Source organism: Gekko japonicus, unplaced genomic scaffold (genome assembly GCF_001447785.1).
Source record: "Gekko japonicus isolate JY-2015 unplaced genomic scaffold, Gekko_japonicus_V1.1 scaffold420, whole genome shotgun sequence".
Lineage (NCBI taxonomy): Eukaryota > Metazoa > Chordata > Lepidosauria > Squamata > Gekkonidae > Gekko > Gekko japonicus.
This window is the reverse complement of record NW_015159723.1, coordinates 373471-385627: the sequence shown is the minus strand read 5'-3', so window position 1 is coordinate 385627 and position 12157 is coordinate 373471. Positions and strand designations below refer to the sequence as shown.

Sequence of the window (12157 nt, the reverse complement as noted above, 5' to 3'; positions counted from 1 at the left end):
GATAGGTGGGGCTGAGAGAGCTCTTTCGAGGACTGCTCCTGAGACAACAGCTCTGAGAGAACTTGTGATTGACCCAAGGTCACTCCAGCAGCTGCATGTGGAGACGTGGGGAATCAAACCCGGTTCTCCCAGATTAGAGTCCACGCACCTAACCACTACACTAAGATAGCATAGGGATTGTAACTAGTCTGGGCAGAGGTCTTTCACATTGCCTACTGCCTGGTCCTTTTCACTGGAGATGCCGGGGATTGAACCTGGGACCTTCTGCGTGTCAGGCAGATGCTCTGCCACTGAGCCACAGCCCCTCCACGAGGCATCACAGCCTCGCTGAGTTCTCTCTCTCCCCCTAACTCCTCCCTCCCCAAGCACTGCCCCCAAATCTCAAGGAATGTCCCAATCCGGGGTTGGCAACCCGAATCCCCGTGTGTACATGCAATCGTCTGTTTATGCGGAAGAGCCAATGCTATTCACTTTACTATTGAAATAGGTCTAGTATTTGAGACTTTTGAGATTGGATTTATACCCTGCCCTTCACTACGCGAAGGAGTCTCAGAGCGGCTTACCATCTCCTTTCCCTTCCCCTCCCCACAACAGACACCCTGTGAGGGAGGTGGGGCTGAGAGAGCTCTCTGTCTCTTGAAAACTGCCCTTGAAAGAACAGCTCTGAGAGAACTTGTGACTGGCCCAAGGTCACACCAGCAGCTGCATGGGGAGGCGTGGGGAATCAAACCCGGTTCTCCCAGATTAGAGCCCGCCACTCTTAACCACTACACCAAACTGGCTCTCTAGCTAAATATGAATTTTAAGTCATAGTTTTATGTGTGTTGAACGTAGAATGAGAATGACTCAACGCACTTCTGAAGCTGACAACTCGCTTATCTCCAACCCTTCCTGGTCTCCTTATTTTCTCTGGGGAAAACCCTTCTGGACATGCCCACCCCCCCACCTCAAGTCTCCCCCTACCCCAGTCAGAATAGTCAGTTCTGACTTCATCCCACACATTCCCTGTCCCTCTACACATCTGGGGGAATCAAACTTTGGTCCTTGTATGCAGTGCTGCTTTGAGCGTTCTGTCTCATAGGCTGCGATCCCACGCACTAAATAATCCACTTTCAGTCCACTTTCAAGAAGAAGAAGAGATTGGATTTATCCCCCACCCTTCACTTGGAGTCTCAGAGCGGCTTACAAACTCCTTCCCCTTCCCCTCCCCACAACAGACACCGGCTGTGAGGTAGGTGGGGCTGAGAGAGCTCTGACGCAAACTGCTCTTTTTCAAGGACAGCTCTTATCAGAACTACGGCTTGCCCAAGGTCATCCAGCCAGGTGCAAGTGGAGGAGTGGGGAATCAAAACCGGTTCTCCCAGATTAGAGTCCGCGCACTTAACCACTACACCAAACTGGCTCTTCAATACACTTTTGAATTGGATTTTGCCAGTTCACACAGTAAAAACCAGTTGGAAAGTACACTGAAAGTGGATTGAAAGCTGACTATTTATTGTGTGTGATTGCAGCCACACGCATCTCTGGATCTGGGTTCAATGCGTGTGGCTGGGTGTTAAGTGCTGTCAGTTCTGACTTAAAACAGTTATGACCTTAACTGCGATGGCAAGAATTAATATTGCGCAAAAATGGAGAGACAAATCGGGGCCCACTTTATATGAATGGCAAAATAAGGTCTGGGAACGCTTTGTACATGGAAAAATAGCCGCAAGTTCACAGACTAAACAGAAAGAGTTTCAAGCAAGGTGGCTCCCAATTGTTGACTATCTCACAATAGGGGGAATTCTCCCCAAAAATAAACACTACCAAAGTTTGTTGTACTTTTAATGAAAACTGTTTATATAGCTATGTAATGGTACTTTGAAAAACTAGAAGGAAAAACTGTTATGTTATGTGGCATTGATGCTGTTGTATCAGCTATTTTTATAAGTATCTTTTTTGTTTTTGTTTTGTTGTCGTTTTTGACTAAAAACATAAAAATTATAAATGGTAAGTCGCTTCTGACTTATGGTGACCCTCAGTCTTCCCTCTAAGCCAGGGGTGTCAAACATGCAACCCGGGGGCCGGATGAGGCCCCCCGGAGGGCTTCTATCAGGCCTGCAGTGGAACTGGCTGTCTTCTGCTTCTTCTTCCAGTTCTGCTGCTGCTGCGTCATTGTAGGTCTGCAGCTTACAGATACACACCTGAACAGCACACTCAAAGATTGCAACAGCACAGACATTTTGATGCAATAATTCAGAGCAAGAGGTGACAGTTATCAGACAGTGTTAAAGAAACAAAATATTGCAAGAGTGCTAATGTTTTAAGCATGATTTTATTTTAAGTAAAAAAAAAAACCCTTTGTGTTTTTGTCCTTTATAAAGTTTATATCTCCACTACCTGGCATTACCTTTTATGACACACAAGGTCTCATGTATGTCAGATCCGGCCCACATAACAAATGAGTTCAACACTCTAAGCTGCATTAGTGTGAGCTAGCTCACAGTCTTTTAGCCTCTGGCTCACACATTTTTTGCCTTAGCTCAGGAAGAATGGCTCCAGAGCAAACTAACTTATGCAATAGCCAAATCGCTCGCTCACAACTTTAATTCCCGTAGCTCACAAGACTCCACAGCTTAGAGGGCTTTTTGCTCACAAGACTCCACAGCTTAGAGGGAGCACTGGTGACCCTATGAATTAATGACCTCCGAAACTGTCTTGCAAATGGAGGGCCCTTGTGGATTCCCTGATGGAGTCCATCCATCTCCGGTTGGGTCTTCCTCTTTACCTGCTGCCTTCATGTTCTCCTATTGTGATCGTCTTTTTCAGTGAGTCTGGTCTTCTCATAGTGTGACCAAAGTAGCCTCACCTCTTGCCTGGAAAACCCTGGGTTCAATGCATTTGCACAACCCAATCCCCCTAACAGGCTTTCTTCTCCGGATCTCATTGGATGATTGCCTGGAACTAGGCTTGCCAAGTCCCCCCGGGGGGCAGGGAAACCCCCGCCCCAGAGGCCCGTTCCCCGCCGCCGGTGGATCAAGCCCCGGGGGGAATTCCACCCCCACGTGCACATCACCCGGAAGTGATGCGGGTACGCCGGGCACGCTGGGGGCGGGGCCACGGCCATCCGAGGGAAAACTCTATGTGCGCGCGCTCCAGACGCCAGCCGGGAGTCCCCCGCTGCGGTAAGTTTCTGACTTGGCAATCCTACCTGGAACGTTCGTCTGGACTTCCACGTGGCTGTTTACATTAGCTCTCAGAAGGGCTAGCAAAGGAGTTTGGATTCAGTATGCTGACGACAATCCATTTGAAGAGGAGCAATATTTGTGCAGAATGCCTGAAATCCAGCGACATAATGGAAGCTCTTTTCTGGCCCATTTTGTCACCCAGAGCTGTTTTGGGAAGGAGCGGAGTTACGGGACCTTCGGCTGATGGATGGACCTCCTGTTTGTTTTTCACAGAGCCGAAATATGTTTACCGAAGCATGATGTGGGCAGGGAGCATTTTCTTGCAATGTCGCATAGAAGACTTGTCACAACTGGCTTTTTGTGCCCACAGCTATAATTAAACGAGAGGGGGCAAATGTTAATTATAAACCCTATTTCTGGCCCTCCTTTGAAAGCCGTCCTGTGTGATGCAAAATGTCACCCAAGGGGTCCTTCCGAAGGCTTGCCCTCTATTTTTCATCAAGACAATATTTGGAATTTGTGGTCGACCACATACGGGAAGTGGTCGACTTTCTCCAGCTCGCCACCGAATCATGGCACTTGGGTTCCATTGGTCCCAACCGCTTGGGAAAAAAAAGTGGAATTGCAGGCTCCAAGTCAAACCAGGACAAAATACGGTATTCAGCACTCATTTTCAAAATGATAGTGGTGTTTGAAAAGGTGAAAGTGAGCCATGATTTCCTGCACCAAATGTCGGAGGTGGGTTTGCATCTCCCACCTCTGTACCTTCTGAAAACTTAGCCCTTCAGAGCATCTTCCATGTCACTGTTTCCATCATCCTAACTTGCCCCTTTGGCTTTGAAGGTCAAGAAGATGGGGACGGCAAAGGATGAGATGGTTAGACAGCTCTTTTTGTAGCAGGAACTCCTTTGCATATTAGGCCACACCACCCAATGTAGCCAATCCTCCAAGAGCTTACAGAGCTCTTCTTACAGGAGCTACTGTAAGCTCTTGGAGGATTGGCTACATTAGGGGTGTGTCGCTTAATATGCAAATGAGTACCTGCTACAAAAAGAGCCCGAACATGAAATTGAGCAAATTTCAGAGGACGGCAGAAAACAGGAGGGCCTGGCGACATCTTGTCCATGGGGTCGCGAAGAGTCAGACTCGACTGTGCGACTGAACAACAACAACAACTTGCCCCTAACTCACCGTGCCTAGACACGGATTACTATACAAAGGAGACCATATGCCATGCATACAGCTCAGAGAACTTTCCCCCCCCCAAGAGATGTGCAGAGTGCAGACAGAAAAGTATTAGTTTTGATACCTCTGGACAAGGTCTAGATAATTTTGCCATTCAGTTCCAGGGAGCTCAGAGTTTGACCTTTGGCCTCCCCCCCCCCAAGAGATGTATATTGAAATTTTACTCAGATGTGGATTGTTCTCTTTGTTAAAAATGGTTTGATATCATCATGACCACTTGTTCAGAGCTATTACTGTATTTCAGCAGCATTACAATCAGTTCCAAACTTTGTTCCTTTCTGTGACGCTCATGTGCAGCCCCAGATAACAAAAGGGATCAGGCAAGTAGGTAAGAGAGCTCTCCCAAACTAGTCAGGGCAATCATTGGAGGAAGTGCTTCCTGTGCCCACGAATGCCACTGGGACCATCCCACTTGGTGTGAGCATGAGCTAAGTATTCTGGTTGGATGAGGTCCCTATCAGGCACATAGCTGCTGTCATCACTTACTGTCACTCCCCCCTGCTACCCCAAGCAAATGTGAAGTTAAAGATGGCATGGGGAAGCTGGAAGGAGAATGCAGCCGCAGACAATGGGCAATGCTGACAAATATTTTTTATATGTATAGGCCATTTGGTTCCTTACTAAAAGCCATATGGAACAGTCACCTTTTCCGAGGTTCACAAACGACCCACTGGGATGTTGTTGCTTTCTGGACTGTGCTTCCCTACAGTTTTCCACATAGTGTGTGTTGTAGGCGAGGCGACTAGCTGTACAAGAGAGGTTTCTGAAAGTTTAACAGATCCTGCGGTTGTGTCTGGGCTGTTACAACATTTCTGCAGCTTGCAATTATTGTTAACCTTCTTGCAGGCTTCCCCCCCCCCTTTTTTTTTAAACAAACAAAAAAATTAAAGCAAGATTTAAATGAAACCCCTGGAGATCTGAATTTCATTTCCGGGGGGGGGGGGGTCTTGGCAGCGCCGTGGTAACTGTGGCTTGCAAACTGGGAGTATGGAGCATGGACCGCATAAAACCAGACATGGGTGGGTGCCGAGTGGAGGTAAATGCCGCTGGAAACCCAGTAAAAATGCCGTGTGCTATGCGGCTGAAGGACCACACAGTGACATGGAGCCAGTTTTTGAAAATTGGACAATGCCCTTTCCTGGTTTTTTTTTAAAAAATAATAAACTGCCCATTTGCGTGGACTCTGCAGACCCCTGTCCTGCGCTTTTACCTATTTGTGGAATATTGTGCCCATAAAGCACTATTTCTAGTCCCTCGCTGGGCAGTGTTTAGCATCCCAAGACTAAAATGCATTGTTTTCCCTCGCCCTCGGTAACAGCCATAAAAAAGGCTGCGGTGCTGCGTCTAACGAGGCCTCACGCTGAGGGCAATTAAACCTACTGTTTCCAATCAGGTTTAATGCGAGGATAAAGTGAACGGTCCCTGAGATTTGAGAGGAGGATAATTTGTCAGTAATAATAAGTGTAGACAAACAGGATGTACTCCAGTGCATGAAGCCTGATTGGAACCAAATGTGGCTCTTAGGGGTCTTCTCGAAACTCCTCATAAGGAACGGGTGGGCCGGGTCTGGTAGCTCATGTGTGTTTGTGTGTTCCTAGATACACACATATATTTGCATGCTTGGCATCCAATTTCCGGCTCAAGCAGGGAAACAGAATTGTGTACGAGCAGTGAGAATTTCGGGGCTGTTGTGCCGTTATCCAGCAGCAGGTTTGCCTTTTCATTTTCTCAGAAACGGAAAGGCAACCCTAACAACAAAGGAACGTACAGTCCAGGATCTGGATTTCTGTCTACAAGGAAGCACATAAAGTTACTAGCTGTGAACGTGTCCCAGCAGGGCTTGGATATGAATCTTGGAAATTGCTTGCCTCTGCCACTGGTTCACTGGGGAGCCTTTGTCAAAGCTGTAGTCAGACTTTTGACACAAACACCAGATTCTTTGTGTTCGGTCTGGCTGACTTTTGGACTTGCACCCTCTGTCTCCCAGAACTAAGACTGAAGACTCACTGATCCGGATTCTTTCCCTTCCTTCTTTATAACATCTAGCTGAATGAAGAGTTCTGGAAAACGTAAATGCTTTCACACTGTTTTGTGTCATTTGGCTTGGTTTTAGGGTGTCTGCTCCTGGCTGGGAAATTCCTGGAGATTTTGGGGTAGATTTTGGAGACGGCAGGGAGCTCAGCAGGGGTGTCAAACATGCGGTCCGAGGGCCGGATCAGGCCCACAGTGGAACTGTCTGTCTTCTGCTGCTTCTTCCAGTTCTGCTGTTGCTGCGTCGTTGTAGGTTTGCAGCTTACATATACACACCTGAACAGCATACTCAAGATTGCAACAGCGCAGACATTTTGATGCAATAATTCAGAGTAAGAGGTGTCGGTTATCAGACACTGTTAAATAGACAAAATATTGCAAGAGTGCTAACGTTTTAAGCATGTTTTATTTAAAGTTTTATTTAAAGTTTAAAAGATCTTTAATTGTGTTTGTCTGTGTCCTTTATATAGTTTATATCTTTGCTACCTGGCATTACATTTTATGACACACATGGCCTGGCCCAACAAGGTCTCATTTATGTCAGATCCGGCCCTCATAACAAATGAGTTTGACAACCCTGCCCTAGAGTAATAGAATCATAGAGTTGGAAGGAACCTCCAGGGTCATCTAGTCTCTGCAGGAACTTGACAAATGCCTCCCCCCAAGTTCACAAAATCAGCATTGCTGTCTGATGACCATCTGGCCTCTGCTTCAAAACCTCCAAAGAAGGAGAGCCCATGGCCTCCCAAGAAAGAAAAATGCGGCTTTTGGCATTCACACTTCCGGGAAGTGGGATGGACACAGGATAATCACACTTTCCAGGGTCTGATACCATTTTCACCAGGTATCTCTTAAACTCGGGAGCGAAGCGTTACAAGACGGGTTGAATAATTCAGTTTTGCACAGTTTGATCTAACGACAATTTCCGGTGAAATCCAAATTTGTGGGTTGCTTCCTACCAGTCTGGTGTAGTGGTTAGGAACACGGATTCTAATGTGAGAGAACTGGGTTTGATCCCCCACGCCTCCACATGCAGCTGCCGGTGTGACCTTGGGTCAGTCACAAGTTCTTTCAAAGCTGTTCTCTCACAAGCAGTTCTCAGGAGAGCTCTCTCGGCCCTGCCTACCTCACAGGATGTCTGTTGTGAGGAGGGAAAGGGAAAGGAGATGGTAAGCCGCTCTGAGACTCATTTGGGTAGTGAAGGTAAAGGTAAAGGTTCCCTTGCTCGAAAGCTAGTCGAATCCGACTCTAGGGTTGCGGTGCTCATCTCCGTTTCAAAGCTGAAGAGCCAGCGCTGTCCGAAGACGTTTCCGTGGTCATGTGGCCGGCATGACTAAACACCGAGGCGCATGGAACGCTGTTCCCTTCCCACCGAAGCGGTACCTATTTATCTACTTGCAATTTCTCGCTCTCGAACTGCTAGGTTGGCAGGAGCTGGAACTAGAGACGGGAGCTCACTCCGTCATGCGGCACCCTTGGGTCTCAAACTGCTGAACTACTGACCTTCCGCAGCCTGCAGTTCAGCGTCTTAACCATTTGAGCCACCACAGCTCCTTGGGTAGTGAAGGGCGGGATATAAATCCAGTCACTTCTTCTTCTTCTTCTTGCCTGTGCACTGGGGTAGTTCACATCATGAAGAAACCAGAATACTAAATACAGTCTCAGCCTCTTTGCTTACAGTAATAAACCCACCCGCAGCTGGGCAAACAAAATAAAGCTGTCTGCAACATTTGTGTGTGTGTGTGTGTGTGTGTGTGAAGTGCTGTCAAGTTGCAGCCGACTTAACGGTGAACCCTGTAGGGTTTTCAAGGCAAGAGATGAACAAAGGTGGTTTGTCACTGCCTGCCTCTGTCCAGGGATCCTGGTCTCCCTTGGTGGTCTCCCATCCAAGTACTAACCAGGGCCGACCCTGCTTAGCTTCTGAAATCTGATAAGATCAGGCAAGCCTGAGCCACCCCAGGTCAGAGCAACATTTTAATAGTTTAAAGAAAAAACACCCCTTTATTTCTACGCTCCCCCCTTTCTCCCCCGTGGGGAACCAAAGCTGCTTATACTTCTCTGCCCTCTTCCATTCTATCCTCACAACAGCTCCTTCCTAATACTCTTCATATTCAAAAATGCGGGCTATTCAGCCTTCAACTCCCTTTTGGGAAAACTGATGAATCCGTATGGAATATCTGTGAACCAAGGAAGACACATCTTGATGAGTTCTGATGTCGGAAGAGTGACTCCGGAGAAGTTCGTCACATCGTCTGAAACAACACAAAAAGCAATCTGTTGCATTCTTGTAATTCTGTATTTTTGTCTCTACTGATCGCTTCAAACATCTTAAGTAATTATTACGATTTTGTTTGCATGCTTTGCAGTATTTTTTTTGCTTTTCTCAAATGTCCAGGTGGCGGCTGGGGATCTCCTGGGCTTACAGCTCATCTCCGGGCAGCAGGAACCAGTTCTCCTGGAGACAATGGCCACTCTGGAAGGGGGACTCCTCGGCATTATACTTCATTGAAGTCTCTCCCTTCCTCAAAGCTCGCCCTTTTCAGGTTCCACCCCCAAGATCTCACGGTATTTCCCAACCTGGAGCTGTCTAGAGCCAGAAGACTCTCACCTTTAAACAAGTATGTGATCATTATGAGCTATGCAGGGGTCATTTCCTGCGGGAGCGCACAGGAGCGGAGCTCCGGCAGTAAGGAGCCCAGGGAGTGGGCATATGCAACAAGCCCCGCCCCCTGCTCCCAGCAACCCTCAGTCGGGCCACAAGGAGCAAGAAGAAGCCAGGTAAATTGCAGAGCGTCCCCACTGCCCGCCTTCAGGTACAAGCTCTCCCTCCTCTGCGAGGACAGATCTGCACGTTCCGCCCCCCATAGCTAGCGATCCAAAAAAAGTCCAGTGGCACCTTTAAGACCAAGTTTTATTCAGGTACAAGCTCTCCCTCCTCCGCTGAGGCCAGATCTGCACTGCCCCCCCCCCCCATAGCTAGCAATCCAAAACAGTCCAGTGGAGCCTGAGCGGTGGGTGTTGCCTTCTGACACACTTCCGGTGATGTCAGGGGGCGTGGCATATGCAAATGAGTTATGCTAATGAGCTCCTGCACCTCTTTTTCTACGAAATGACCCCTGGAGCTATGTATTAAAAAGTTAAATGGCAAAATGCCCTGCTTTGGCATAAATGGCCGTTTATTTCCAAGCCACCCCCTGATCGCAGATGGAACCCACGGAAGTCTGCAGGCTGCCGGCCAGAGGCTTCAGGCCCGGTGATGGGAATCAAAACCAAGAGGAAGATCAACTCGTCTTTGCAGAATTCTGCTTCCGCAGCTGACACCTCTTCCCTGTCCCCTGTTGACTTCTGTCACTCCCCCACCTCTATCCCCTTTTGCCAAGAGCAAATGCCCGAAGGGGGGGGTGGCATGCAGCACTGCTATTTACAGGCTCATGGGGGGGGGGAGAGAGGAGATTTCAAAGCCCTCAAGAGCAGCAGATTTCCCCCCCCCCCAAGCTTTGGAAACCAGGTCATCATCCGTTATTCTGCCAGCTGCAAAGAAAGTGTGGGAGCCAACAGAGAGAGTGAGACCAAATGGAGGAGTGGGGGGTGGGGTGCTGAATTCTCCTGCAATTAACATCAGGGATTTCAAAAGGGGCAGACTGGGATTCGGGGCTCTCATTAGCTGTCCCATTTGCCCTCTCCGTTTAAATCATTCCTTACAGACTGGACTCAAAGGGTTGCCATTGGAGTAGGGTTGCCAGCTCCAGGTTGGCTCTTTTTGTAGCAGGTACTCCTTTGCATATTAGGCCACACACCCCTAATGTAGTCAATCCTCCAAGAGCTTACAGAGCTCTTCTTACAGGAGCTACTGTAAGCTCTTGGAGGATTGGCTACATTAGGGTGTGTGTCGCTTAATATGCAAATGAGTACATGCTACAAAATGAGCCCTGGACCTTGACATTTTGGGGTCGGAGCCTGAGGAGGGTGGACTTTGGGGAGAGGAGGGACTTCAGTGGGGTATGATGCCACAGAATCCACCTTACGGTGCAGCCATTTTCTCCAGGGGGAACTGATCCCTGTCGTCTGGAGATCAGTTGTAATCGCAAGAGATCTCCAGCCATCACCTGGAAGTTGGCAACTCTACCCTGGAGACCAGTTGTTATCAGTGCAGCAGCTTTTCTCCAGGGTTCCACTGAGCCCACTCTTGTCCCCCATGTTACTCAGTCTTTCCATGAGACCCTTAGCCAGTTGTAGTTTTGGAATGGGAGGCCGTCAATATGCTGATGACACCCACCCTGCTCCCAGTCCCTCTATTGAAATCTCCTGGCAATAAAACAGAGGTCTGGAGCTGCAGCTTCACTGTCATGGTTAAGAAGATGGAGGTGACACTAGTTGGGAAGCTGGGGGTCTTGAAGAACATCACGCTCCCCACTTTCGATGGAGTTCAGTTGACTCTTGCTGACTCAGTCAAGAGAGCCTAGAGATTGTATGTTTAGCCTGGGAGAGAGAGGGCTTAGAGGGGACATGATTGCAGTCTTTAAATATTTGAAGGGCTGCCATGTAGAAGATGGAGCAGGTCTATTCTCTCTTGCTCCGCATTGCGAGACTAGATCTAATGGGTGGGAATGACAAGGGAGTCGATACCGGCTAAAGATCAGGAGAAACTTCCTAACTGTAAGAGTGGTTGAGCAGTGGAACAGACTGTCTCGGGAGGTGGTAGATGCTCCTTTGCTGGACGTTTTCAAGCAGAGGCTGGACGACCATCTTTTGGATATGTTGCAGGGCTATCTTTCGGCTATGCTCCTGCAGAGTGCAGGGGGTTGGACTAGATGACCTGCAAGGTCCAACTCTAACATTCTATGATTCTGTACTGGACCCAACATTACTGCTGGAGAAACAGGTTAAGGCAGACACAAACATGCTTCCTTCCAACTTAGTTTAGCTCAGAAGGTGACCCTCTACTCACAGTCAGCCAATCTGGCCACCTGGATCCATTGAGACTAGACTACTGTAATGCAGTCTATTATAGGTCCCCCCCTTGAAGTCAGCTTGGCGACTCCATTTGTTACAGAACGCCACAGCTTGGTTATTATCAGGAACGTCCATATGACACCCATTCTGCAGTCATTCCATTGGCTGCCCATCAGTTGCTAGGTCCAATTCAAGGTACTGGCCGTGACATCTGAAGCCCTCCATGGCCTTGCATGCTCCCGTCTGCAGGACTGCCTCTCCCCCTGTGCTCCACAATGACAACTTGGCTTACCTGAGGAAGGCCTCCTGCAGGTACCACCTTGCAAATGGGAAGATCCCCACTGGCCATACCTGTGCATGCCCCGGCTGAGGATGTCGGAAAGGCTCCCACGCTTCTGGCATTCCACAGACTAAGTAATACAGAATTGTTCAGAAGGGCAGTTTTAAAAGGATGGTAGGTTAAGACACTGAACTGCAGGCTGTGGAAGGTCGGTAGTTCAGCAGTTCGAGACCCGGGTTGCCGCATGACGGAGTGAGCTCCCGTCTCTAGTTCTAGCTCCTGCCAACCTAGCAGTTCGAAAGCAAGAAATTGCAAGTAGATAAATAGGTACCACTTCGGTGGGAAGGGAACAGCGTTCCGTGCGCCTTGGTGTTTCGTCATGCCGGCCAAATGACCACGGAAACGTCTTCGGACACCGCTGGCTCTTTGGCTTGGAAACGGAGATGAGCACCGCAACCCTAGAGTCGGACTCGGCTGGCTT

General features: G+C 48.6%; 1 non-coding gene across 1 annotated transcript; it reads right to left on the bottom strand.

Annotated features, from left to right (window-relative positions):
• Positions 1-233: 233 nt before the first annotated feature.
• Positions 234-305, bottom strand: TRNAV-GAC. Its single transcript has one exon. It is a non-coding gene; the product is annotated as a tRNA-Val (tRNA).
• Positions 306-12157: the final 11852 nt, after the last annotated feature.